Source organism: Rhinopithecus bieti, unplaced genomic scaffold (assembly GCF_001698545.2).
Source record: "Rhinopithecus bieti isolate Rb0 unplaced genomic scaffold, ASM169854v2 scaffold_5260, whole genome shotgun sequence".
Taxonomy (NCBI): Eukaryota; Metazoa; Chordata; class Mammalia; order Primates; family Cercopithecidae; genus Rhinopithecus; species Rhinopithecus bieti.
The window spans coordinates 5,378,862-5,405,220 of NW_016805896.1; the positions used below are offsets into that span (position 1 = coordinate 5,378,862).

The 26,359-nt window shown below is 37.7% G+C and overlaps 1 protein-coding gene across 22 annotated transcripts in view; it reads right to left on the reverse strand.

Moving 5' to 3' along the window:
- DTNA (dystrobrevin alpha) overlaps positions 1-26,131 on the reverse strand; it is a 419,414-nt gene extending 393,283 nt beyond the window's left edge. For all 22 annotated transcript variants that reach the window (XR_001886016.1, XR_001886017.1, XR_001886018.1 and 19 more), the window contains exon 1: positions 25,862-26,131. The gene's annotated coding sequence lies outside the window, so the exon portion shown is untranslated. The remainder of the gene's footprint in view (positions 1-25,861) is intronic.
- Positions 26,132-26,359: the final 228 nt, after the last annotated feature.

Below are 26,359 nucleotides of genomic sequence, written 5' to 3' on the forward strand. Positions count from 1 at the left end.
TTTTTTGAGATGGGGTTTTTACTCTTGTTGCCCAGGCTGGAGTGCAGTGGCAAGATCTCGGCTCACTGCAACCTCTGCCTCCTGGGTTCCTCTCCTGCCTCAGTCTCCCTAGTAGCTGGGATTACAGGCATATGCCACCACGCCCAGCTATTTTATTTTTTGGTATTTTTAGTCGAGACGGGGTTTCGCCATGTTGGCCAGGCTGGTCTCGAACTCCTGACCTCAGGTGATCCACCCACTTCTGCCTCTCAAAGCGTTGGGATTACAGGCATGAGTCACTGTGTCTGGCCCTGGGAAGATTTTGTAAATGAGATGGTAAAGATCCACTTTGGATCAACTGACTCAGTCTTCAAGGATCCATCCCAGAATCTATTATTTAAAAGTGTTCCTTGCATAAGTGCATGTTTGAAACCGCCACCCAAGGACACAGTCTTCTAAACCAAAATGGGAAATGTTTGTCAGCACTGGCTGTTAAGAGAGCATGACACAAAAAATATCATGATTGTCTTTTATATCAAGTGGGCCCACAAAGCTCATTTCTTAAATATATCAGAAGGTACCTATCAAAAAGAGGCTTTTTCAGAAGGATGCATTGGAGGCCACAATCACAGAAATGCCACTGTACCTCAAAGAACATTTAAGACATCAGCTTCTTCCAGAACTGTAACTACAGTCACCTATGCAAGTAAACATTATAATGTGAGTTATGGGTACTATGGTATCTCAGAAAGAATATGAAGAAGGGATGAGATAACCAAGGACTTAAACCCGGGTGTGCCTCCAGCAAATCATGTGACTTGAGAAAACTTTCTTTACCTTCTTAGATCACAGTATTCTTAACTTTAAATGGACGATCTTATTATCTTCTTGATTTACAAGAGTCCTATGTTGCCACATTGTTGCTTCAATTGAAAACTTGGGTAAAGAGGAGATTGTTTTGCTTTTAACTGTTTTCCAGTTCTGTATGAGACTTCACTTGAAAAAAGAGTTCCCTTCCTTTAAAAAAAGTAGCTTGAGAAACATTATAGTAAATAATCTCAAAAGTATCTTGTAGGAACAAAGGAACTAACATGTGCTAAACCTTCATTACAGGCCAAGAATTTCAGGCTTGTCATCTCATTTGGTCCTCAATGCAATCCCAAAAGCTCTAGGGCCATGAATACACCCACTTCAGAGATGACGAAATTGTGGTTCAGAAGAGTTATTTATTTATCTAATGAAGTTTGTAATCAGAATCATTCTATTTCAGATTCATACGTGAAGTGCACCAAACCTCACAACCTTTACATTAATCCTTAATGTTTCCTTCTAGAGTTTTATGATTTCTGTTTTTGACTTAAAACAGTACAGCCTAAATTTGTAACATCTTTCCTTAGCTCTAAGTGATTTTTGGCAATTTTCAAAATTGTCTGCCATGAAATTCTCCCACAAGCTTTAGCTTCGTATTGGAAAACTATTACTAGGACACTTCCTCCTGGATGTTTAATGGCTTTCTCAAACTCAAGAAGTTTAAAACAAAATCATTATATTCAATCTAAACCTGTTCCTTGTTCTATCCTTTTGGATAACATCACCATCCACTCTGTTTACCTTTGACTCTTCCTTCTCACTAAACCATTCCCTGCAAGGCTCTGATAAATATTCCTCAGATCTATTCACTCCCTTCTGTCTGTAAGCTCCTGCTTTAATTATCTCTCATGAAGCTATTGCAATGGCTTACACCTACTCTGCCTGCATCCACTTGTATCATTCAAGTCCTTTTCCTCTGTGCATTCTTCTATATTATAATTTAAACTGCAATTTTGAAAATATTTCTATATGTACCTCCCCAACTATACCAGGAGATATTTCCAGTGCTGCATTCTATTAATGTTCCTATCTTTACTACCTAACAGTATCTCACACATAGTAGCTTTTCACACACAATAAAAAGTTTGCCAAATTAAAAAAAAGCAGTAAGTCAAAATTGAAAACATTTTTGTTGGAGCAACTGGACATTCATAGGCAAAACAATAAGCCTCCACTAAACCTCAGACCTTATACAAAAATTAACTCCAAATAGATCATAGACTTAAATGCAAAATAATGAAACTTTTAGGAAAAAAAAAAAGAGAAAATCTTCAGGATAGAGATTTAGGGAAAGAATTCTTAAACCTGATACCAAAAGCACAAGCCATTAAAATAAAAATGGATTCTTATCAAATGGTCCTCATCAAAATTAAAACTATTTGCTCTGTGAAAGACTTAGATAACAAGAACAAAAGACAAGATACATACTGAAAGAAACTATTTGCAAACCACAAATCCAACATATAGAATATATAATGGACTCTCAAAACCTACCAGTAAAAAGACAAACAATCCAATTAGAAAATGGGCAAAAGATATGAAGAGATATTTCGGAAAAGGGGTTACGCAGATGGCAAATAAGCACATGAAAAGATGTTCAACATCATTAGTCATTAAGGAAACAGTAAAACCACAATGAGATACTACTACACATGTATCAGAATATCTAACATAAAACATAGTGTTAACACTAAATGCTGGCAAACGCAGAGAAGCTTAATCTCTCACGCATTGTTTATGGGAATGTAAACTGGCACATCCATTCTGAAATACAGCTTGCAGTTTCTTACAAAACTAAACATCCAACAATCTCACTGTTGGGCATTCATCCCAGAGAAATGAAAGTTTACTTTCACACAAACCTATTCACAGATGTTCATAGCATATTTACTTACAATATTCAAAAACTGGAAAAAACTGAGATGTCCTTTAACAGGTGAATGGTTAAACAAAATGTGGTATATTCATACCTTGGAATACTACTCAGAAATTAAAAGGAATGACCTATGGACACGGGGCAAGGTGGATGGAACTCAAGGAAATTATCCTGAATTTTTAAAAATCTCAAAAGGTTTTACATACAGTAAAATTCCATTTATATAACATTTTTGCAATGATAAAATTATAGAGATGAAGAGATTACAGGTTGTCAGGGGTTAGGGATGGAAGGATGGAGAGGGGAAGAGAAATGAGCATGGCTATAAAAGGGCAGAACTATGGAACTGTTCTCTATCTTGATTTTAGTGATATTTATGCAAAGCTACATATGAGATAAAATTGCATGCACCTAAATACACACACACACACGCACACGTGTATATAAAACTTGTTAAATCTGAATAAGGTCTGTGAATTATGCCCAACTCAATTTTCTCATTACGATATTTTATTACAGTTTTGCAAGCTGCTACCATTGGGTAAATTGGGTGACAAGTTCAAGGGGCCTCTGTATTATTTACTGCAACTGCATGTGAATCTATAATTACCTGAAAATAAAAAAATTTTAAACACTGAAGGCATTTAAGAGTATTAAAGAAATTTAGGGCAGCTTCAGCTTAAGAAGTTCCAACAAGTTTTTGAGCAGCAGCAGCTGCTTTGGTTAATGTTATCCAACAGTTATAGGGATGACTGAGATTCACTGTATTAGTTAACATTGGTTATAGAAAAAGATTGGCTAAAAGGTCTTGACCCTTAGTCATTTTCTGTGTGACTAATTTAGTGTGTGACCTTGAGCAGTTTGTCTAACTTCTCTCTTAAATAAAAGGGTGGGGCTAAATGATACCTCTGCTTCTTTCAATTTTAATGTTCCACAAGCACATCATGATCCTAAGACAAAAGTAAGAGGATAAGAGCCGAGTTCCACAGAAGAATATGAAATATATCACTGGGACCTGGTTAGAAGAAAATGGCAGAATCTTTCCTTTTGGTAAGGTTGCCAAGGTGGTTTTGGGACAGCATTTGTTGGTTACAAGAAATTCTAATCTCTGGAAACAAGATACAGTAAGCAATGAACAGTGCCTAATACTTTCTTAGGAAAACTAGAAACATAACACAGCACCATCCTATTAAAACACAAGTAGTAGAGAACAACAGTAACACATTTCATCTATTATAGTGATCAGGATGCTGCACAATATAATTGAATACAAGGCTTATTTCACAAATACAACTATGACGATGGAATAGTAAAATGTTTTTAAGAATGGTTTTGTTGTGTTTGTGTGCATGTGTGTGCAAGTATTTTTAAAATAATTGACCAAAGTACTAACATCCTTTTGCATTGTAATAGTATTTTGCAAGGAAAGGTCTGTGTAGGAAGTTAAAACTGGAGATGCACAAGGACCCAGATTTCCTGAGCAATAATTAAAACTGTAAGGATTAGCTGACCAACAGTCCAAACAAAAATTAAGGGAGTTTTTTCTTCAAGGGAAGAAAACTCAAGGGAGTTTGCCATCTAACAAGCCAAACAAAGCCAGTGAGCTTACTGAGAGAAGTGAAAAATCCTGTTTGGAATGGGTCAGAGCTGATGTTAGGGTAGAGAAAGTCAGGTGGAATTAGTTGAGCCAGCTGTTTTGCAACATTTTGAGCAAGAATTTTAAAAGGCATCAAGCATGGGGAGTCTACCCTAATAGATGAACTAAACAAACCCCCAAAGCTTTATCAACCCATAAACTCAGTCTACCCTCCCAACCCGACGCTGCAAAATTTCAAGGCCAGCACAGGGTGAGTGTCATGGGTTATTAAAACACACATCTTGCTATGGTCTCAATATTTGTGCCCCCCTGAAACTCATATGTGGAAATCCTAACACCCAAGTTGATGGTGTTAGGAGTGAAGCCTTTGGGAGGTAATTAGGTCATGAGGACAAAACCTTCATCAATGGTATTAACTCCCTTATGCAAAAAGTCCCATGAGAGACTCCTTGCTCTTTCCACCATGTGAGGACACGGCAAGGGGTGCCATATATGAGCCAGTACACAGGACCTCACCAGGCACCAAAACTGCCTTAATCTTGGACTTTCCAGCCTCTAGAACTGTGAGAAATAAATTCCTGTTCTTTCTTAGTCACCAGCTTATGGTATTTTGCTATAGCAGTCTGAACAGACTAAGACACACTCATTTGGCCACATTTCTTCTTTAAGACTGCCTTAGATACTACATTTAAATGATTTACTTTTTAATAAAGCCACTGTGATTCACCATGGGCTTTATGTGTCATATCGATGACTCTTGAAGTGTGGTCCCTGGGTCAGCAGTGTCAGCATTGTCTGGTAACCTGTTAGAAATGCAAATATTTGGTTCCCAGTCCAGACTGATTAAATCAGAAAACCTGGCAGTGGGACCCAGCAAGCTGTTTTCAAAAGCTCCCCCCATCAACCAGGTAATTCTTATGCATGCTAAAGGTTTGAACTACTGTTTTATACACACATTTATACACACACACACACACACACACAAACACATGCACACACAGAGTTGATGTGGAATTAGGACAAAGATAATAAAATCATAGATTTCCTTAAAGATGGAAATTGATCCTTCACCCTAATAAAATAACAGATAACTAAGAGCAAACTTTAGAGTCCTTAAATAGCCACTGTGGAGTGAATTCTGACCACTAGAATCTCTACACACAATTTAAACCAGATTTTATCTTTTTCTGGTCCATTCTCCCAGTTTCCTATAGGTAGGGAAATCTATCTTGTTAGGAGTCATTACCCGCAGAGGCAAAGAACTTAGAATTTGGAAGTATCCAAGTAGGACTCAAGCTTTATTTTGGAAGTATCCAAGTAGGACTCAAGTTCTATTTAGGTTTCTATTGAAGAGATTTGAGGTAGGGTGCAGGTAATAGTTAATGGTAAAATCTACTTTTTTATGCAGTTGTTGATTCAAGAAAGCCACTAAAATGTTGTCACATATCTCCTCATAGCCTTCCTGCTTCTCAGAATGTTGAGATATTTTCTCATGTTTCATACAACACAATTTTTTCTTTATTCATCTCATGTTGTTTCATTGTTTCTTAATTGCATCTCCCAAGTAGAATGTAAGCTCCCCGAGGACAAGGGAGTGGTGTCTCCAGGTGTTCAGTGTGGTCCAACTGTACACAGACACTGATGAGCAGATGCCTTCATCTTCCTCCAGTCCCACACTGGATCACCTAGATAGCTGAGATGTCACCTTGCAGTAGATGATGGCTTCCCTAATGAAAATTCAGAGCAAATCATTCAATTGTCAGCTTTGTATCTGGCAGAGTCAGAGTGACACTTTAGGTATTGCTAAAGAAAATGATGTTACCAACAAAACACTACTTTTGTATTTGAAATTTGCCATATTTTCCTCTTAGCCTATCACTAGGTAAAGACTGGCACATGTCATGACCATAACTATTTAGTTTTGCAACTATTCTATGTCAAATTTACTATTAGCATACAAGTGTTGTTAATTAAGCTTTCTGCTTGTGTTACAGATTTCTATCAATCTCAACCAGTGTTTTCTGGATTAGCATAACAAATCCAGCTCACAGTAATGTGCACTTTGGCAGTGTTAATGGATATGAGGCAAAAGGCTTCGGGAGAATAAACAGAGCTCTAATAGCTATGTCTTTAAAAACATATGACAATCTAAAACAGTGCTGCTGTTAGGTTTACCATCAATCTTAGGCAACTATTAAAATTTTCCATGGATTATTAGATTCATGCAAGCAAACTTCATTCACTGTTGTCATCTTGATTATAGCAGTGGTCACATCTTATGTGAAACCAGTTTTCTTCTATACTGGTTTGCTAATTTGTATTCCATAAAGCAGTGGTCACTTTTCATCACAGAGGAAAATTGTTATTTTTATTTTTTGACCAAATATGCAAAATCTGGTAAACTATAACCTGCAAGATGCAAACAATGCTTATGTAAGCATTGGAAAGGGTTGTTTTCTGAAAGATGTCAACTCAAGGATATACCATGTTTTTATGACTAGGGCTAAAGTTTTTATGACTAAAGTTTTCCATTTTAACAATTTAGGTAATTTCAACAATTTAGGTAATTCTCACATATACCTTCCAGAGAACAGTAACACCACCACCATTGTGGAGTTACGGTTGCACTCCTACTTAAAAGAATCCCATAGTATCAACTGCAATACCACACACTGCCACTGTGCCATCCATCTGCTGGATTCACCACCATAAAAGAGGTAAGGGTTGTTTATGCTGAGGGGTTTTCAGGGACTGCTGGTGGCAGACATTTATTTCATAGATGGGAGGGCCATTCGCTTTTCCTTTCTGAGAGAGTAAGGGTTACATTTCAATAGTAGCTAACAATCTAATAGTTCCTAGCCGACTGAGGAAAACAGAAAGCCAGAAATACGACTTACTAGTGTGTACCTGCTGTTTTGGGATGAATTTGTACACTTATAAATAACCCCATTTCTCATACAGTAAGTACAGAAGCTTAAGCTAAAAAGGAGAACTATGTTTTTAGAAAAAAATAATGATTGAGGGAGTTTCAATACTAGGGATATCTAACATTTTTGTCCCATAACACAACTCCATTGCCTAAACCTACAGCAAAGTCTCCTAAAAACACAGCCTAGAGCCAGTGGGACTTCTGGGATTAAAAGAATCAAGGGCATAACCAGCAGGGTGACCTAAGTTGGCACTGTGCTTAGGAAATAAAACTCAGAGTAATGATTGGGCATTCAATATGTGCAGAGACTCAGAACAGAGTCACAGGAGAAATGTAAGCTCCACAAAAATCCCCCAAATAACAGAAAATATGCTTGAGTTGGAGCTAGTGGAAGTTTAAGCCAATTTCACTCAAATTTTCTGAGCCAAAGTGACCTAAGGGCTTGGGGACATGCAAGAAACTGATATATGCATACTCACCTAATATATTCAGATATGCCCCTATTATTATATATTAATATTTATACTAGCTGTTTCTATAAACTGTGATTCATTTTTCCAAATGCAACTTTGAGAGCAGACTCTGATTCTGTACCTCTTTCGCTTAATCACAGTTCTGGAGAGGTAATTTAGACAAACCACAAGGTTCTGACCATGATATCACTCTTGATCCACCCAGGGGCTATTCATTCTAGTTACACATGACTTGAAAACATCCTTTCCATGTGAATGGCAGTTTGCACATTTCTTTCTTCTTCACCAACTAGGAGCTATGCTAGCCCCACCTGATATCTTTCTTAGATGCTAAAGCCCAGCGAACTCTTAAGTTATATACAAATAACTAAGTCATAGAGCCCAGGAATTTCAGCTCTACCTTTTGGTGGCTCTGTCATATTCAACACGTTACACAGGATCTCTTTTCCTATCTTTTTCTCATCTAGAAATTAGAGCTAATAATACTAGCACAAAGGGTTACTGAGTAGGATTGAGATAATACAGATGAAATGTTTAGAATTGTTCATGATAGATAAGTCTTAAGTATATATTCACCATTTTTATTCAAAAACTGTCTTTAGTCTGACTCCAGGTTCAAGAGGAAACTTATAATAATTTTTCTTTCCATGGGGATCAGCCAGTAAGGTAAGACTGCCTTACTCATGCTGATCCTAGTAACAATGATAATTCTAATTGTGATTAAGCAAATTCTTATTTATAGTTCAGTCTCTATAAGCTTAATGTGGCTTTGTATTTCAGAGAAGGATCTGGGTTCTGAATTTATAAATGAAGACAGATCCATGGACCTTCATGAATTCATTGAAAGTAATGGTTCTCTGTCAATACCAATCTCCATTCTTACATTTCAACTTCTACAGCACATTTCTGGTTGTTACCATCAGCTGCATGATTAAAACACACAAGGCCATTTAACTGGGAAACTTGGGGATGAGATCTACGCATTCCGATTTTTTAAAAGTTGCCTGGATTGTGACTCGCAGATCTGGATTAGCCCCTATCATTACTGTTAGCCTTAAAATTCTAAACTCGTAAAGACAGGTTCTGATTCAATGTGTGGCTCCAGAATGGGTTTTAGATACCTGTACTTTTAGCAAAGCCCCCAGATGATTCTGATGCAGGTGGTCCTTGAAATATATTTGAGAAGCACCTAAAAAAAATGGCCAGTGTCCTAGTCACATTGAGCCACAGGAGCTAACAAAAGGTGTGGCAAGGATAAACTATGCCAAAGACTAGTTCTGTCACTGATTATAAAAACTGACTCCTAGTAAATAATATGGAACGACTGACTGATGGAACAGGGAGGAAGGAAAGCTGAAATATGCAGTCTTGTCAGGGCCTTGGTGAAAGCTTTGAGAAGCGCAAGCAAGGTACCAAAATGTTTTTAATTTCACTATGCTAGAAGCACGTCTCCTTTCATGACCATCCAAGATGCTAGATGCTAGTCGGGGTACTGAGGCATGAAAACTCAGAGAAAAACAGAAAACACACAAAAACAAAATAGATGGAGAGAACAGATAAATTTGTAGGGAAAAAAAAATCTAGCTGGCATGGATTAGCATCTATTCATAAATGGGCAGGAGCAGTCAAAGCTAAGAAAGAAGTGAAACACTGGTATCTGTCACCTTCTCCCACCTGTGACCAAGCTCAGTCTTTAAAAAAAAAAAAAAACCAAAAAACCACACACACGCGCACACACGCACACACACACAATTACACATACTCACATGAAACCACAGGACTATTTTTATCCCTTAAACTACTATTGGCTGAGTGAAGTTAGATTATTTTGCTTTTATAACCACTATAAAACCAATCCATAGCAGACTGGTAATAGAATACCATTTCCTTTGGGTTCACTTCAGTCGTTTTTCCTCCTTGTCTACACAAGGATTCAAATTGTAGAAACATGGGACAACTCTCAATCTCATATCTAAGCTCAATCTGAAATATTAAAGGTATTTAGAGAACTTTTATTTTTAGCTATTATATCATATGTTTGGAAAGTAAGGCATCAAACAGAAACAAAACTTAAACTCAAAACAAGCAAACAAAAGCAGAAACAAAAAAAGGTTTAAGCACTATGTTGACACTAAGGCAAACAAAAAAAAAGAACAGCGAGATGTTTTGAAATGTTTTCCTGTTTTGAAAATGATTCATATTTTGATAAAATTCTCAAAATCAATCTGACTCATATATTGCTTCCTAAAGGGTATTTCACATCATTAGCAAAAATTATTATTTTGTACACACTCTTACGATAAACATTATTTTTATAGTGTTTGGGTTAAAAGGAGGAGGCAGAATTTATTTGCATGCGGGAAAAAAATCACCTGACACATTCTGTGTTTATAAATAGCAATGAACACAGTAGGGGAAAATCTGGACCACTACCCACAGAAGGCACAGTGTGCACTTCCTATCAAGGCATTTTGGTAGTGATTTAATTACCACATTTTAAAAATGTCAACCAAGTAATGATTATAAGAAAGAAGACATCTGATTAGTATTGCCATGGCTGGGGGCCTTTGTTTTAGAAAGGATGACTCTATGTAAGAGGAAACACCTGCTATACCATTTAAAAATCTGTTCTTAAAGGAGTGGTTCCTCCAACCTGCCCAAACGGTATTATTGAACAGACATTGTATAATGAAGGTTTGGAAAAGTCTTATCCCCAAAACATTGCAGAGGCTCAACCATTTAAACGCCCAAGCAAAATGAGTAAATGATAAATAGTATCAAATTGAATGCACAAATGAAACAGAAGGAATAAAAAGAGCCTAAGACAACCAGTGGTGAGGAACAGTGACAGGATAGAAAATAATATTTTTCTAAACCAAGAATATGTGTCATCTCAAATGAAAAGCAGATTTTCTCAGTTTACACAGAACAAGACATTTTCAAAAAAGTGTATAAAGGGTGTATGTAATTGAAACATATGATTTATAGAAACCAAAAAATTCAGCTTATACACAGTAAAATGTGATGCCTAATCCAAAAGCTAAAACATTATTCATCAGAAGAGGTGGATACTATGTGAATACCAATTATGCCCTCTCAGTTTAGCAAATTACTAGCTGAAAGTGTAAAATTATATAAAATATTGTCCTTAAAATACAATGAAATAACCATATTCAGGGCTGGAAGCCACAGACTACTTCTCAAATCTGTAGCTGTCCATATTTCGGTACCATCACAAAACATTTTAAAACCTTTTAACCTTTTACTTATTGTTGATTTTGTCTTACCCTATCCTGGGGTTTGGAACTATATCTCACTTATAAAATATCTATATAAAAATGCAGCTTTTCCTTCATCAGGACAGCCTTTTAGCCAAGATTTCCTTTAATCTCACATGACCCCAGAGAAAAATGCCAGCATACAGTAAACAGTGAATCCCCCATGGTGGAGCTGATGTGGTAATGACAATGATTAATTTGGACATCCACATATGCATCTGTCTCTAACAATACTGTGTGACAAGATCTCCTAAAAAGCATCTTCTTCAAATAATGCAGAGACACCCCCACTCTCGCCTCCAAATACCTTAATGACGGGTGTCACCTCTAGAAAAGAACGTAAAAACAGCTACAAAATCCATTAATGTATGACTTGGCAACTATGAGAAACAACACGAGGGAAGTACAGGCCTGGCTCATTTTTTTGATGTCAACCACAAAAACCAGACATGGAGTAGATCTGGGTTAAGGACAGAAAATAACTGCATAATCATTAATATGTATCAACCAAGGAACAGTTTTAGGTAATGCATTTTTAATTTCCTTACTATATTTACTTGAAAAAACATTTATAATATAAGCACACAAAATGTTAAACACAATAAATACATTTTCCAAAAACCTAAACTGATACAAGGATCACTGAAAGCATAAATTTAGCATATTTTACAATGGTTGGAGGGGTTACTCTAGTGCAGTGGTTCTCAACTTTAGTGTGTAGCACAATCCCCTGGAGAGGTGACTACAAGACAGATTGTGGGATCTATCCCCATAGTTTATCATTCAGTGGGTCCAGGATAGACACTTAGAATTTGCATTAACAAAGAGTTCCAAAGTTGTGCCGATGCTGCTGAGGCCAACACTTTGAGAACCATTGCTCTAGTAGAGTGAGAATTTCAAGGTTGGCTACAATGTTAATAACTTGATTTGTCTTTTTTATGAATTTCTCTAGACTGTTGTTCTTTATGATCTCCTCCGTGTCAGCTGTAATTCCTCAGCATATTGGTTTCAAGCAGGGAATTCTTAGCTCCATCTTTTGTACTTAACCTACCAAGTAGTGATCAAACAACTTGACAAATCAGTACATTTATTTTTAATGCATAATTTTTACATCAAAAGAAATTAATAAGAATACTTTCTAGGAGGTGCTCCTTAGAGTTTAAATATGGATTTTGTGTTCACCATTTCTTAGTTTATAAAATTTTCTCATGCACTTACTGGTTCAAAACTACATTTCAGGTGGATGGTATTCCTGCAAATAAAGAGCATTTAGTGAGAGTAGTGCAAGAGCTGGGATGATGTGGTTCCAGAATCCCACCAGAGAAGACACCTCTGAGAGTAGAGGAAATCTCCAACTATGCCACAGCCTACAGTAACGGCTTTCCAGGAGGGGAGAGAGAATTGATTTGGGGGAGTAAGAGTACCTGCCTAAGGTCCATGAAACCTACACTGATGGACTGCACTGTGAACACATCTATCTGCATCACCACTTGAGGACTCACTCATCCCAGTTACCTGTCAAGTGTTGATTATTCAGAAACAGATAAGCAGTAACCCTCTGAGATTTATCCTCTGAGAATCAATGGGAGTGATTTTTCTCAGATTACGCTTGCATAAAACATATAGATTGGGCTTTTGCTTCTGTGAAGAAGGAGAAAAAACACTTCCCTACTCTTCTTACTAAGTACAACTAAAACCCCTGTATTTTATACATAAAATAAACATACAAAGACACTGAAAGCTGGAGAAAAGAAGACAAATCAGCTAGGGTACCTCAGAGCTCAAGGAATGACAAGATGGTGAGTTCCCTGAAATTGTGTGTTGCCTCACATATCCAGTACTTGGGGCTAAAGAAACTGGAAACCCAGAAATGCCATCAGGCACAACTTTTAAAAGGGTGCCAACAAAACCACACTCTCTCTGACCTAAGGAACAGGAAAAGAGCATCATAGCTAGATAAAAAACCAATTTAGGCAATAACTGCTCTATTATAGCCACAGATGACAGAAATAATTGTGCCTCTACCACACTGATGCCAACACAAGCTGTGTAGAAAACCTACACTTCCACCCTTGCCAAGCTGTAACGAGACACCCCAACTTCTCGCATCCCCACCGTGATGATGCCATAGAAGGCCAAGTAAAAAGCTGGGACTTTCATTTTCACGAATGGTAATAAAGACTCCCCTATTCTTCACCACCACTATGTTGTCAATAGTAACTATGGGAGGATCCTGGAGTTCTACACCTACCTTGCAGTACTGAGTCTCCCTTCTCCTTCTCTGCTGGAATGGTGTCACGGGTGGCTTAATGGAGAGTCAAGACTGTCATTAAGACCCAGCAGTCATTAGGCCACCTCTTCTGTCCCCCTAGTGTGTCAGTGGAGAGACCACATGGGGAACAGAAAGGAGGCACTTCTACCCTTCACAGTTGAAGAATCAGTGAAGACCTGGTGAGAAGCCCGGATTCCCACTTTGCCCTACAGTAATGTGAAGTCCCTTCAGCTGTCAAGGGAGACTGAGTGAGGAACCTGATTTCTACTCCCCACCTGGCACTGATGCTCACTGAGGTGATGTTAGTGGAACTTGGCTAAATCAGAAAGTTTAAATAAGATTCAGTCTCTTAATATATAAGAAAATGGCCAAGTTTCCATTGAAAATCATTCATCATACCAAGAACCAGGAAGATCTCAAACTGAATGAAAGATGACAATCAACAGATGCCAAAAACAAGATCCCAGAGATGTTAGAATTATTTGACAAAATTGTTAAAGCAGTCATAAGAAACACATTTCAATTGAATGATTAATAACACTCTTCAAACAAATGAAAAAACAGAAATCTTTGGCCAAGAAATAGAACACATAAGGAAAAACTAAGTAGAAATTTTATAATTGAAAAAAATAACCAAAATATAAAAATCAGTGGGTGGGTTCCATAGCAGAATGTGAGTGACAGAAGAGAATATGGGAGCTACAAGATAGAAAAATAGAAATCACTCAATTTGAGTAACAGAGAAAACAGATTAGCGAATAAAAAGAGAGAGAAAGAGAGCCTCAGAAACCTGTGTGTGGTAAACTGAATAATGGCTCCCAAAGGTATTCAGCAGAATGGCTCCAATCCCTGGAAGCTGTGAATGGAAAAAGAGATTTGGTAGATGTGATTATACTACAGCTCTCCAGATAGGGAGAGTGACTTGCACTATCTAGGTGGGTCCTAAATGTAATCACAGTGTCCTTAAAAGAGGGAGGCAGAGAGCAGAGATAAATCTGGCCACAGAAAAGCAAGTAGGAGATACGATCACATCGGAAAGAAATTGGAGTGATCAAGGAAGGGATTGTAAGTCAAAGAATACAGGTGCCTCTAGAAGCTAGAGAAACCAAAGAAATAGGTTATTCCTTAGAACCTCCAGAAGGAAGCACCATTGCTAATACCTTGATGTTAGACCTATGAAACTGATTTTTGACTTCCGGCCTTCAGAACCACAAGAAAGTAAATGTGCACTTCTGTAAGGCATGAACTGTATGGTAATTTGTTACAGCAGCCATAAAAAATCAATACACTGTGTGACAATAACATAAAAAGGTCTAACATTTATGTCTTGGAGACCTGAAGAAAAGGAAAATTGGACGAGGCTGAAAATTGCTAAAATGGCTGAAAACTTCCCAAATTTGACAGAAGTCATAGACCTACAGATTTAAACACCTGAGTAAATCTGAATGCCAAAAAAAAACTCTCCAAAGATATCCATGCCAAGACACATCAAGTCACATTTACGAAAATTAAAGACAAAACAGCAAGAGATAAATGTTACTTTACCAAAGGAGAAAACCCATTAGAATGACAATGGATTTTCATCAGAATACATGGAGTACAAAGCAAGTAACACAACATTTTTCAATTGCTTTAAGAAAAGGCCTAGAATCTTATATCCAGTGAAAATCTTTCAGGAAGAAAGGAAAATCAAGACATTCTCAGCTAAAGGAAAACAAAAATATTTTGTCACTAGCAGATCTGACCTGCTCACAAAGGATGGCTAGAGAAAAGTTCTTAAAACAAAAAGGAAACAATAAAAGAAGAAAGGTTAGAACTTCAAGAAAAAAGAATATGGTAAGCAAAACATATCAATAAGTGCAACAGACCTTCCGTCTTTGCTTATTGAAGCAAAAATTATAACACTGTCTGATGTGGTTCCAAATGTATGTAGAGGAAATATCTAAGACAATCTTATTATAAATGGAGGTTGTAAAGGGAGGTAAGGTTTCTATACTTCGTTCAAATTGATAAGATGACAACAGCAGTAGCCAGTGACAAATTATGTGTATATGATGTAACACTTAGAATGATGATAAAAAAAAAACAAAACAAAACAAAACACCTGGCCAGGTGTGGTGGCTTATGCCTGTAATCCCAGCACTTTGGGAGGCCGAGGCAGGCATATCATGAGGTCAGGAGATCGAGACCATCTTGGCTAACACAGTGAAACCCCGTCTCTACTAAAAATACAAAAAAAAAAAAAAGAAAGAAAAAAAGAAAATTAGCCAGGCATGGTGGCAGGCGCTTGTAGTCCTAGCTACTCAGAAGGCTGAGGCAGGAGAATGGTGTGAATGCGAGAGGTAGAGTTTGCAGTGAGCCGAGATTGCACCACTGGGCAACACAGTGAGACTCTGTCTCAAAAAACAAACAAACAAACTTTATACACTGACACACTTAAAAACACTATACACATAAAAGTGGAATTCAATAAATGTTCGATATCAGGATGGTAGGAAAAAAAACCCAGTGAAATCCAAAATAGAGATAACAAACAAAAAATGGCAGATTTAAGCACTAAAGTATGGTATTTATATTTACAGTAAATGTAAATGGTTTAAATATACCAATTAAAAGACAGATATTAGCAGAGTGCATTAAAAATAAGAGCCAACTATATTTTGTCTACAAGGAACTTAAATAAAATATAAAATATGGGCCAGTGGAAAATACAAGGATGGAAAAAGGGATATGCAAACATCCATTAAAGGAAAAATGACATTAAAAACGTCTATATTAATATCAGACAAAGTAGACTTCAGAGCAAATAAAACTACCAGAAAGAGAGAAGGGCATTATTTAATAATAAAGTCAATACACCAAGAAGACATAACAATTCTAAATATGTATGCACCAAATAACAGAGCTATAAAATATGTAAAGCCAAAGTGGTAGACGTGAAGGGAAAAATAGACAAACTCACAATTATAACTGGAGACGGCATACACTTTTTCATTAATAGGAAAACTAGACAGAAAATCAGCAAAGACATATAAGAACTTGACAGCAACATCAACCAACGTGATTTAATCAGCATTTATAGAACACTCTGCCCCCAAATAGCCAAATTTACATTCTTTTCTAGTGCCCATGGAACATATACCAAGGTATAACACATTAAAATAAACCTCAACAAATTAAAAGAATTGAAATCATACAGCATGTGTTCTCTGAATACAACAGAATTGAACTAAAAGTCAATAATGGAAAGAACATTTAGAAATTGAACACTATAATTCTAAATGTCCAATTAGTCAAAGAGGAAATCTCAAGGAAATTTAAAAATACATTCAACTAAATTAAAATGAAAATACAATATACAAAAATGTATGGGATACCGTGACGGCAGAACTGAGAGGGAAATCTACAGCACTAAATGCATACATTAGAAAAGAAGAAAGACCTCAAACCAATAATCTTAGCTCCCTGACAAGAATATAGAAAAGATATTATTATCTTTCTCCAAGAAAATAGGATAAAACAACAATTATAAGAGCAGAAATCAATGAAATAGAGAACTGAAAATAATAGAGAAAATTAATGAAACAATGTGTTCTTTTAACAGATGAATAAAATTGAAATCCTCTAGAAAAACTGACAGAAAAGAAGAGAGAAGACACAAATTAGTAACATCAGGAATGAAACATGGAATAGCACTAAAGACCAAGCAGACATCCAAAGAATAATTTGAAATATTAGGAGTAATTCTACACAAATAAATTTGACAACTGAGATGAAATGAACAATTCCTCAATTAACTTAAACCACAGTAACTCACACAATATGAAACAGATCATTATTGTGTCACCCCACAAATTCATATGTTGAAGTCCTAACCCCCAGGATCTCAAAACGTGACTCTTCTAGAGATAGGACTTTTAAAGAAAGTGATTAAGATCAAAAAAAGTTTAAATTAAAATGTAGCTGTTAGGGTGTGTTTAGGGCCTAATCCAATCTGACTGGTGTCCTTACACAAAGAGGAAATTTGGACCCACGGAGAGACACCAGGGATGCTTGAGCACTGAGGAAAAGATGATGTGAAAACACAGTGAGAACTTAGCTATCTGCAAGCCAAAGAGAGAGGCCTCAGAAGAAACCAAATATGCCAACACCATGACCTTAGACTTCTAACCTCCAGAACTGTGAGGAAATAAATTTCTGTTGTTTAAGCCACAGTCTGTGGTATTTTATGTCAGCCCTAGCACACTCATATAGATATTAAGGAAATCAAGTCCCATAACTAAAACCAAAAACACTCTAAAGAAGAAATCTCCCAGCCCAGGTGATTTCACTGGAGAATTCTACCAAAGATTTTTTTAAAAAAATAACACGAATCCTATGTAATCTCTTTCAGAAAATAGAAGAGCAAACACATACCTATTCATTTTATAAAGCTAGTGTTATCCTGATATTAATACCAAAAACAGTACCAAAAAAAAAGAAAACTACAAGTCAATATTCCTCATTTGAATATAGATGTAAATATCTTAAACAAAACATTGGCAAATCAATTTGGTAATTCATACAAAGAATTAATCATACATAGTGAATAAATGGAGTTTATTGCAAGGATGCAAGGCTGGTCCAATAGTTAAAAGTTGATCAATGTACTCCAACATACTAAGAAGCTAAAGAAGAAAAATCATATGATCACATTATTTGGTGAAGAAAAGCATTTGACAAAAATCTTATTTGTGATTTTTTTTTTAAACTCAGGAAAAAATGGAAATCAAAGTGGAATTCTTCAATTTGATAAATAACATTTACATAAAACTTACAGATAACATTATACTTAATGCAGAAAGACTGAATGCTTTCCACCGAAGATTAGCAAAAGGCAAAGATGCTTGCACTCTCTATTTTTATTCTATATAGTACCAGAAGTTCTAGCCAGTGCAATAGGACAAGAAAATGAAACAAAAGGCATATAGATTAGAAATAAATAAAATTGTCTCTGTTTTCAGATGACATGATGGTGGTCTACCATCTGCTAATTAATCTGTTAATTAGCATGATTCAACATATCACATTGAACACACATATAAAAACATCACATTGTACCTCATTAACATATACAACTATGATGTGCCAAAAAAATATAGAACTGCTTGGGCACGGTGGCTCATGCCTGTAATCCCAGAACTTTGGGAGGCTGACACAGATGGATCACCTGAGGTCAGGAGTTTGTGACCAGCCTGGCCCACATGGTGAAACCCCCTCTCTACGAAAAATACAAAAATTAGCTGGGGGTGGGTTCCTGTAATCCCAGCTACTCAGGAGGCTGAGGCAGGAGAACTGCTTGAATCGGGGAGGTGGAGGTTGCAGTGGGCATAGATCATGCTACTGCACTCCAGCCTGAGCAACAGAACAAGACTCAGTATCAAAACAAGCAACAACAACTATATATATATATATACACACACACACACACACACACACACACACACACACAAACACATAGAACTAATAAGTGAGTTCAGGAAGTTCCCAGGATACTAGATAAACATAAAAATCAATTAAATTTCAATATATTTGCACTGAATACCTCAACACTGAAATTAAAAATACATTATTATTTTAAATTGCTTAAAAGTTACTCATATGTAAGTCCAGTAATATATGTACCAGACTTAATCCCAAAACCTACAGATCACTGATAAAAGGTATCAAAGATGTTCACATAAATGGAGAAACATGCCACGTGTATGGATTAAACATCAATTGTCCTTAAACTGCTAAGTAGTTTTAACATCATTCCTATCAAAATCCCATTAAGATTTTTTGTTAATATAGACAAGATAATTCTAAAATTTATATGAAAAGTCAAAGGAATCAGAATAGCTAAAACAATTTTGAAAAAAAAAAAAAAACCAAGGTGGGAGGAATCAATCTATTATGAGTTCAATAGTTACTTATACATAAATCTATGTAATAGGTTTCCAAAGAATAAGAAACCCCAAAATAAATCCAAACAAATATTCCCAATGCAAACCACATATCTTACAAAGAACCATTATTGAGAATATATAAAGAATTCTCAAAACATAGCATAAAAAATTCCCAAACATTCCAAATAGAAAATGAAAAGACATCTCACCAAGGAAGATATTTAAATGACAAATAGGCACATTAAAAGATGTTCATCATCATTAGTCTTAAGGAAACGCAAATTGAAATCACAACGAAATATTGCTACACACCTATCAGAATGGCTAAAATACAACACAGCAATAACACCAAATGCTAGTGAAGATATAGAGAAACTGATTTCTCATATATTGTCGATGGGGATGTAGAACGGCACATTCACTCTGGAAAAGTTTGGTAATCTCTTATAAAAGTAAACATGCAACTTCTGGGAATTTATCCCAAAGAAATTAATACTTATAATACATTAATACAAAAATATTTACATGAATGTCTATAGTACTACAAAACATTTTAGTTGTAGTAGTTAAAAAAATTGGAAAAAAACCCAGATGTCTTTCAACAGGTGAATGGTTAAACAAGCTATAGCTCATGTATGCCACAAAATACTATTCAGCAACAGAAAAGAATAAGCTATTGAGACATGCAACAACCTAGATGAATTTCCAGAAAACTATGCTGAGTGGAAAAACCAATCCCAAAAGTTCACATAATGTATAATTCCACTTATATAATATTCTTGCAATGACAAAATTATAGAAATAGAGAACATATCAATGATTGCAAGAGATTAAGGGGTTGGAGGTGGGTGGTGGTTAGAGCCAAGTTGGTGTGGCCATAGAAGAGCAATAGGAATTATCATCCTGGTGCTGGAATTTGTTCACCACTGTATCAATGTCAACATCCTGGTTGTGATATCGTACTATCATTTTGCAAGAATTTACCATTGGGGAAACCTGGGTAAAGGGACCACAGGATCTCTGTATTACTCCTTACAACTGCATATGGACCTCGAATTATCTCCAAATAAAATGTTTAATTAAAAGTACTGATTGAATATATTCCAATTATGCAGATTACATTTGGCAATGCAAAATAAATGTATAGTATGATTTATATGTTTGCATACTTTTTATAACAATGTGTGATAGCAGAAATTATACTTTTGTCTATTTTGGGGTAGGTGACAAGAAAAGATACACACATAGCTGTTCTGATTTCTGTACCATGTTGATACTATCAAATCTGTTCAGAAAACCCAATTTGGTTGCTGTGGGCAGGTATTGGCACTGTTCTTGGCTTTCACTTGCTGTCAAATAGGCTACCACATGCATTCACTCAAAAATAAACCATTGCTTTTATTATTCCTTGACTAAATACAACTCTCACTGGAAAAGAATGAGAGCATCAGTTATTGATGAATCTACTTTTAAATTGAGGAATAAATCATTTTTAGATGGTTACATTATTATTATTATTATTTTAATTTTTTGAGATGGAGTCTTGCTCTGTTGCCCAGGCGCAGTGGTGTGATCTTGGCTCACTGCAAGCTCCACCTCCCAGGTTCACACCATTGTCCTGCCTCAGCCTCCTGAGTAGCTAGGACTACAAGTGCCCACCAGCACTCCAGCTAATTTGTTTTCATATTTTTAGTAGAGACGGGGTTTTACCGTGTTAGCCAGGATGGTCTCGATCTCATGACCTCGTGATCTGCCTGCCTCAGCCTCCCAAAGTGCTGGGATTACAAGCATGAGCCACTGCACCCGGTCAATTTTTGAATTTTTAGTAGAAACAGGGTTTCACAATATTGGCCAGGCTGGTCTCGAACTCCTGACCTCAGGTGATCCACCCCCTGCCCCAGCCTGCCAAAATGCTGGGATTACAGGCTTGAGCCACCGCGCCCAGCCTTAAAATTCTTACATTAATGAATGATCACAGAATCTTTAGCTGTTAAAGATATTTTGCCTGATCATTTAAAATGCTAATATAGATACTCTTATACTTTTGATTTTAACAACTTGAATAGTTTCAAATGGTGCTTAATTTACCATTTTGAATTAAAATACATAATATAATGAAACATTTCTCATAATCTACTAGTCATCTGTTTTGTCTAGTATTTATATATCTTCATGTTTTGTATATTTTTCACCTATAAAATATGGGGCAAAAACATTCATATAAAGGAAGTTCTATTTTTCCACTGCTTTNATTAATGAATGATCACAGAATCTTTAGCTGTTAAAGATATTTTGCCTGATCATTTAAAATGCTAATATAGATACTCTTATACTTTTGATTTTAACAACTTGAATAGTTTCAAATGGTGCTTAATTTACCATTTTTGAATTAAAAATACATAATATAATGAAACATTTCTCATAATCTACTAGTCATCTGTTTTTGTCTAGTATTTATATATCTTCATGTTTTGTATATTTTTCACCTATAAAATATGGGGCAAAACATTCATATAAAGGAAGTTCTATTTTCCACTGCTTTAAAAAAAAAAAAATCAAAACATCAGATTAGGTAGTGTTATGATTTTCAACAGCAATGGAAATTTAATGCAGCAGTAAGATTCTGAGCCAGGTATTATACATCAATATTTAATAGTATGAAACACGGAATCAGAATGCTTTGTTTTAAAGACCATCTCAAACTATGTGACAGTGGTCAGGGTTACTCTCCTCCTTGTGCTTCAGTTTTTGATAATGGTATGCAAGCCTCATATGGCTTTTGTAAAGAATACATCACATAATTTATATAGAGACCACAGAATGATGCTCAGTACATAGTAAGTGTTCAATAAATTTAGTCACTCCTATGTTTGCTTGAACTCATTAATATGAATTTCCCCAGCAGCTTTAGCACTCAATATCATCTCCATCACTATGGAGCCTCCTCTTTTCTTTTGGGTAGTTGAGAGAATGTCAGTGACTATGTGATAAATCAATTAAAGTTCTATTTTGAGACATCCTGGCACTTTAACAAAAACAACAACAACAAACCTCCCAAACCACACAGAACAACTTCTTTTAGTTTGAAAGTAGTTGCCAAGGAAAAGAAAGAAAATGACTATATTACATTAAATCTAAATAACTCTTTGCAAATAGGTGAGTAACCACATAAAGCTAGCACATGCCCCACGTGCTTTGAAAAAAGTACTGATAGTTTTGTAAACCCTCCCCCCATGTCCACGGATGGATAATGAGGTGAAGCAGTGTGTCTTCCTGAAGAAGTAAAGTGATAACTAGAGTGACACACATCTCTGATTCAGAACATAATTCAGAAAATTAACATGCAAGCATTTAGTAAAAGATTACTGGAATTAGTACACACCCTCTCACGTGTCATTCCTGCACAAATATGTGACTTTTCAGGCATCTTGTCCTGACTTCCATGTCTAGTCCAGAATCCTTTAATAGATATTCTCATAGAACTCCTTCTTTCATTCAGGAAACTTACCTCAACTTACAAGTAAAAATTTATTGGTATAATTATTTTACTAAAGCTTGTCCCCCTGTGCAGTCAGGGCTCACAGATCTTTCTGCTCACTATTGAACCCCACTCTTGCACCCCACACCTGGAGAAAAGAGGCTCTGTAGAAGCAGAGACAGTACAGTTCTTTCAAACTAGAGGTGTGGGACTTGAAAGGAAAAGGTCATGTCAAAACTACCAAGTGAGATAAAAGTAGCAAGCTGTCTCTAAAATAAGTAACAGAAGCTAGAAAACTGGAACACTGAGTTAAGAAAGGATATATATATGTATCACAGAATTTGTCTTGATAACAATCAACACTATATATAAATGGACTTGGAAAAATCAATTCAATTTCAATATCAAAAACACTTGTGACTGATGGCATACAACCACTCTGACCACAGGACTGCACTGTAGCATCCCAAAATAAAGATGTAGCCATAATTCTGCTGTGTGTGTGTGTTTGTGTGTGTGTGTGTTGTGGGGAGGGGATGGTTAACCATTGAAGAGCTGAATATTTTTTCTCATATCCACAGATTATGTTTCCGTGCTGTTTAGTTGGATTCTAGTCTCTTTTTACTTATAATGTTGAGTGTGAGTTTGAAATTATATATATTGAATTTAATTAAAGTGAAAGATGAGAATTAAAGGAAATCTATGAATGTCAAAATAATTTTGAAACTCGTTATGTGAAGAAGCAATTAAAGTTTACTTGAAAAAAAATAACAGATGAAGACTTAAGAGACATCTGCCCAATAAAATGAATACTGTGAAAGCTCTATGATAAGCTCAAACGAAGAGTAATTCTCTAAATGTGTGAGAGTAATTCTCCATGTAAGTTGGAGTTCACCCCATTGAGACCTTTCTTCACATCACGGTTCATTTAAAACAAGTGGAGATTTTAAAAGTATTTCAACTTAGAACTAATGAGAAAATTTGATTTCAGTCTTCACTGCTACACAATTCTGTATAAAGTACATACAATTGGCTAAATGACATGACAAACTCGAATGCCCTTAAAATACAGCTTGCTTCTAATCACTGATAGTCCAAAGAGAATTGCATAATTCTTTTAAAACTGCCCAACTCTCGCCAGAGTGAGTGGATTAAATACAACTAAAGTTGCTCAAAAATCTGCGAGATGGTGGTGTTCTGAAGAAAACAATGGCCATGATCTGAACAAAGAACAGACTAATAATCTAGGAAATTTAAAATTAATTGCAAACATATAGCTTTAGCCATCTGCTTTATAATAATTTACTTTGCTGATACATCTTAACTGCTGAAAATCTCAACTTTGCTGGGAAATGCAACTTTAGTCACTGTAGGACATGCAACTTTAATTATTGTAGGACACTTGGTTAATTGTGGTGAAAGGAAACTACTCAAACATTATTTGCCATAATTTTAGTATTGAAAGTTAGAATAAGAAGAAAAGTAGAAAAGTTAATTATTCTGAACATGCAGCACATACCTATTAAGGCTTATCTTCACAGAAAGATGTGGTCAATATAGAAGACTTTAGGTATCATGAGTTGATTCGGGGCGCATGAAAAGCCCAACTAGACTCTAACACTTAATAAATGTATGACCTTGGGTAAGCTATTTTGCCTCTCTGTGCCTGGATTTTCTCACCTGCAAAAGTTGTTTATTAACATTATCTACCCCCCTGGTGGTCTAAGAATTAAGACGGTGAATCAATCTAAACCATATAGAACCATGGAACATGTGGAACAATTTTTCCTAAAGTTTCCACCTTTGGAATAAGCAAAAGAAAAAAAAAACATTTTTTTTAAAGAAATCAGTAACTGTACACTTCAACAGTACAAGTATCTCTTAGATTCGAAAGGAAACACAAGCACATTAAATGCCAAGTGATGACATATAACAGGAAAACATAAGCATCAACTAAAAAGACAATTTTTAGAGTAAGAACCTAAAGCATGGTAAGCTTCACTGCAAGGTACATCCAATATTTGCGTCTCCCTCTGCCCCCTCCCTGCCAAGTTCTACAGTTATCTTCCCAAAGCCATACCCTAAGCCTGCCAAAGAGCAAAGTTTTACCATCAAGTCCCAGGAGTGGTACCACTGAGTCCCAGCCCCGCCGTCGCCACCCCTCTTCTCTCTTTGGCTTTGGTCTTTTGACAGACACCTCTCTCCACCTCCCACTCCGGATAACAGAAGGAACCTCCCGCCTGCCCTCTGTCCAGCAGAAAACTTCGAAGCGGACAACAGAGCTACAAAAGCTGGAAGACACCACCCCGTCCCCACCCCGGCCCGCCGCCCCTGTCCCCAGGGCCCAGAGCCCACTCCCACTCTGCATGGGCCCGGGCACCGCAAGTGATTGCAACACGAGAGGACGCCGCTGGCTGCAAGGAACCCATCGCGGATGTCCCGGCAATACCCTCAGATGTTCCCCGACGTGAGTATCCATCCCTAATGGAGGTAGACACGCCACCTCCCAGCAGCTCAGCACGCGAGGATGACAAGAGGGCAGCGACCACAACAAAAACAACCTCAACCGCGGACCGCGAGGGAAGCCCAGCCCTGCCATTGCGACCCCCCCGAGCGGCGCCGCGGCGCAGCGGGTCTGTCAGCGCTGCGGGGGCCCTCGAGGGCGCGGAGATTTATGCGCGCCCCCGCGCCCCAGGCCCGGACATCCTGCAGCAGCCGCTAACCGCCGCCCCGCGGGCCCGAGGCGCCGCCCCGCCGCCCCGGGGAGGCGCCGCGCCGTCATCCTGGCCTGCGGCGCCCGCACATGCCCTTCGCGCTAGCCGCGGCCGGCGCCGGCGCACAGGTGTGGAACCCCGCGGAGTGGGCGTTGAGGCGATCCCTGCCCCCGCGGCTCTCCGCTCGCTTCCACTTCTTGACTTTGCTCGGTGTGCGGCGCCCTGCCTTGCTCCAGCGCCGAGCCGCCTTTGGCCGCGCCTCGCGCCGTGGGCGGCTGCGGTCCCTGCGCATTCCGGGGCTGGCGTCATGTGCACCTCCCGCCCCGCGGCGTGCCCCCTGCACTCGGGCGGCAGGGGCAGCGCGTGCAGCCCGGCCTCGCGCCCACTCCTCGCCCGGCACACGGACCTCCTCCACCCCGCGCCCTCCCCACTCTGGAGCTGTCAAGGAAGAAAACGCCTTGCACACACCTTGGAATGGACGGGCGCTTCAGTCACCGACTCGCCAAACTCTTAGAAGGCGTCCATTGGTCTGCAGGGAGGTTTGAGCCTGGAGTAGGAGCCGCTTTCTTATTATTTAATAATGTTGGAAGTGCCGGGTCCGCTGCCAGAGTTGTGGGTCATGTGGGCACAGCAGAGGCTGGCTGCTGCCAGTACCAGGGTTTCCTGAGGATCCTGAAACTATGATCTCATCCTCCTCATCCGCCTCCCCCGCCCCTCTCTCCGCGGGCGCGCACGCACAGCACACACACACACACACACACACTCACACTGAATGCACTATCCTCCTTCCTGGACCGAAATATTCCTCTAGGGAAATAGTGGGCACGCTCATCATTGAAAGAAAAGAAAAGAAAAAAAAAATAAAAAAAGAAAAAAGAAATCCTTCCAGATAGAGATTTTTCTCTTCCAAAGCTTGATTTATGTGCTTTGTTTATTTCCTACAGTTTTCCCTCACACGTGCAGGAG